Source organism: Emydura macquarii, unplaced genomic scaffold, assembly GCF_026122565.2.
Source record: "Emydura macquarii macquarii isolate MOO-44397 ecotype Brisbane River unplaced genomic scaffold, CSIRO-AGI_Emac_v2 contig_3114, whole genome shotgun sequence".
NCBI lineage: Eukaryota > Metazoa > Chordata > Testudines > Chelidae > Emydura > Emydura macquarii.
Window position 1 is genome coordinate 4,550,108 of NW_027133251.1, and position 3,748 is coordinate 4,553,855.

Consider the following 3,748-nt stretch of genomic DNA (forward strand, 5'->3'; position numbering starts at 1 on the left):
AAAAATCAAGTTTTTTGTATAGTATAGACAAGACTGTGTCTCAGGACTTGTCTACATGGTGGAGTAATGTGCTCTACAGGAGTGTGATTTCTAAAGTGGGCTAAAATGTTGCTTATTCATTGCTGCATGTAGACCCTGATAGGGTACATTAAAAGTTGTCCACTGTGCTTCAATGTAGTATAGTTTCAAAAAGCATGATATTAAAGCACACAAGCAGGGTCTACGCAGACCAATTAATGTGCAGCACATTAATACACTTTAGAAAGCACCTGTCCACAGAGCACATTACCCCACTGTGTAGACAAGTCCTCAGACTATGCGCACAGCCAAGGGACCAAGAAAGAGTAAGAATTCCCAGAGCACAACTCTGGGGACTTCTCAGATCTTGACTCCATGCACACAGAGGTGAGAGAAATCTCATTTGTTTACTCCTCCCCAGGCAAGGGGACGGGGAAAGACATGGAATGAGTGGAGCCTTGCTGGTCAGAATATTGAGCTGGCATGGGGTGAGTAATAAGTTACTACTGGTAGAGGTCAGCAGTCAAATATTACCCCTCCCTCCCTGGAGCAGGGGGGGGGGTGATAAATTGCAACTCAGAAGGATGTCTGTGAGTTACAGTGCCTCCTGGGGTGGTGCTCCTGAAGTCCCACCCATTGCTCAGAGCTGTGCCTAAAGTCAGCATCTAACCCTATATGCGTATGTATCAAATCAAGACAGGTATTTTTGTGATGACTCTCCCGTGGTGGATATCCAGCCCCTCGTGGGAAAGCATACCTGCTGGACTCTCACTTATACTGGTGTGACTCCATTGACATGGAGCTATTCTTAACTTACCCAATCTAAGCCTGAAGTTCCTACAAAGGAGGAAGAAGGCAAACGATTCACCCTACTAACATTGTAAGTTTCACTTTAAGAGGGTTTTTCCTCACCCTCAGCTCTCTCATACTTTCACCAGAGCCTCGGTCATAACTGAAGGGAGCAGACAGCTGTCTCATGACCTGAAGGCATTAGTCAAATTATCATGGATCAGACATCCGCAAAATACAAAACAAGGTTTCATTTGACATAGACGTTTACATCAACCATATACAGAATAATTATTTCCAGTGGAGTATTGATGAATCAACCAATGGCAATTTAATGAGAATATTGTCTGTCCTTGTAAGAGATATTCCCCTTCAGTTGCAAAGGTGTTAGCAGAGCTCACTCTGTCACTCAGTCTTGTCAGAGTAGATGTTCTGTCACTGATTAAAGAGCGGGACGTCCTCTTTAGTCACAAAAACATTTCATGGAATAACCTTGTTTCTGTTTTAATGGATTCTTGCAGTGTAATGAGAGGTTCCAAACTGGACTTGAAGAAACAGTCAGAGAGACAGAGAGTCTCACTTAATCACTAATGCCAATTTCCACCATCCTGTACATAAAAAATCTGAAAAGAGAGCTATGAGTCCTTTAAAATGCACGTTTCTTCAAATGCATAACGGGCACGAGCTGCACCAAAAGGATTTTAACTTTTTTTTTCCCCACCATAACTTTCAACTTTCTCTGATTTGTCACAGCTGATGTGCGGGGGTCAGATATAAGAGGGAATATTTTATACGATTAGGTCATGTATATGTAACACTTTGATAGCAAATTGGTAATGTACGCCACACAAATTATTTTCCATTGTTCCAGGGGAGGAAGCATAGGAGGACTGACGGTGCAGTTTCCTTCCACATCTGCTGCCAGTTTGAAGGAGCTACTAATTCATAAACTATATGGTAAGCGCATTTAACTGTTCTAGCATTTTTCTCATGCTTCATGAAAACAAAGATAATAACTGGCAAACCAACTGTAAAATTAAAAGAACTAGAGGTTGCCAATAAAGACCATCATTTTAGAAAATAAATTTGTTTCTTGGAAGCTGCTCTATAACGTATGCCTTAGATGCCCACAAGAAGAGCAATTCAACCAGAGAGTAAATTGATCTTGCTCCAGTAGTTTATATGAACAGAGCAAAAATATACACAACAGGTTATCTCTTAATAATTCTTTGTTTCCCTAATATTGAATCAATAGCAAGATCACTTGGAGTCATCAAATTCTGAAGCACAATGTAAAAAGTAATTCTAACACACAAACATCCCTTACTGAAGGCATAAACATCTCCAAGGCAAAATATGCCAACAGGTTGAAGACACTACTTTACTTTTTCTTCTAACGAAAGGGAAGAGTAGAAATCATAATATTTTTCTGTAGGAGTTATGGGCCAAATTACCTATTGGCATAACTCCACTGGCTTCAGCAGAGGGTCGGACACTTTCTCTCGCTTGCTCTCTTTAAGCAAACAAGACTAGGTAATGAGAAAGCCAGGATCTGCAAAGAATTATGTCTATTTGGCTATTACTCAACCCAGAGAAGACAGAGGTGATGCTGCTGATGCAAAGAAAGCATCTAGAGTATTTAAGGTACTTGATGCAGACCACCTTACTTTGGTTATTAAAATGTCTAAGCTGGGCAGCCTATTGGACCCCAGCTACTTTTAGAAGCCAAAAAAGCTTTTTTGCAATCCACATACGGCGAGGTGCTGTGAAGTTCCCTCTTCAATATACAACCTCATAATTAGTTCCTATCCTTTGTGACTATAATAACACAATGGCCACTACCTGCTTCTATTTCCCCTTCACCAGGGCTTCTCTAAGAACTCACAAGGTTTCCAGTCACCTTATTAGCCCAAAATCCTTTAGTTCAGCAGGCTAGCACTAGAACTTGTCCAAACCAGAATTCAAAAGTCACAAAACAAAAACAAAGTCCTTCATCAGTTCCAATTCCACACAGGTTCCTGTCTGGGATTCCCTAAATTACTGCCTCTGGCAATCTCAGCTACTTTGCTCAGCCGCACACACCTTGGAGCTTTCATATTTAATTACCTGATTCCCCTCAGGTGGAACTCATCTTGTAATCAGGGCTGTCTTAGTCCCAGTCTCTGCAGCCCAAGTTACAGTCATCTCTAGATTAGATTGTTGCAAGACACTCTCTCCACGGGTATAAACCTGAAAAGTATTTAGACACTTCACCTACTGCAGAAGGTGGTGGGGAGGCTTAACTATGCAGCAATGCTTCTACCAAAAAGTATGTAATATTGGGGTGGCATAGTCTGCATTGGCTTCCATTTGTTGGATTTTTTTCTGGTACAATTCAAAATATTGATTTTGATCTGTAGGGTTTGGATTCTAGCTACTCAATAGCCCATTTCTCTTCTTGTGCTAGGTCCTGATCCAAAGTGCAGTCTTCCTATACAACAGCAACGGAGCTCAGCTGGGATATTCAACCTAACAGTCCCCAGATACATAGAGGAGGCTGTTGACTGGGCATTTTCAGCAGAGAAGCCTGTGTCTCTAGAACCAACTCTTAACTTGATTAATCAGAATCTAACTCAATTGACCTTTTAGGCAAGACATAATTATTAACACAGGTTTTGCCCCATGGGGATTTTGGGAGGGGGACCTGAGTTTGAGAATTTTTTTTCCTTTAGAGGGAGCAGACTGAAAGCTGTCTGGAACTGAGCCCATTTAAATTGTAGTTTAAAGAGAGAGACTCAGTTAAAAACCACACTACAACTGAGATCTACATTGGGATTGTCAAAGGAGCTTGCGGGACTTTATGCATCCAAGTGCGACAGATATGACAATATCCTGCAATATCCTGGGCAAAGCTCATGGAATTAAGTTTAATACTTTTTAGGATCCACTGTATTGAAAATGC

The 3,748-nt window shown here is 41.2% G+C and overlaps 1 long non-coding RNA gene across 1 annotated transcript; it reads right to left on the reverse strand.

Moving 5' to 3' along the window:
• Positions 1-1,039: 1,039 nt before the first annotated feature.
• Positions 1,040-2,846, reverse strand: LOC137141799 (uncharacterized). Its single transcript, XR_010916740.1, has 2 exons — positions 2,693-2,846; positions 1,040-1,430 (listed from the first exon to the last, which is right to left on the reverse strand). It is a non-coding gene; the product is annotated as an uncharacterized lncRNA (long non-coding RNA).
• Positions 2,847-3,748: the final 902 nt, after the last annotated feature.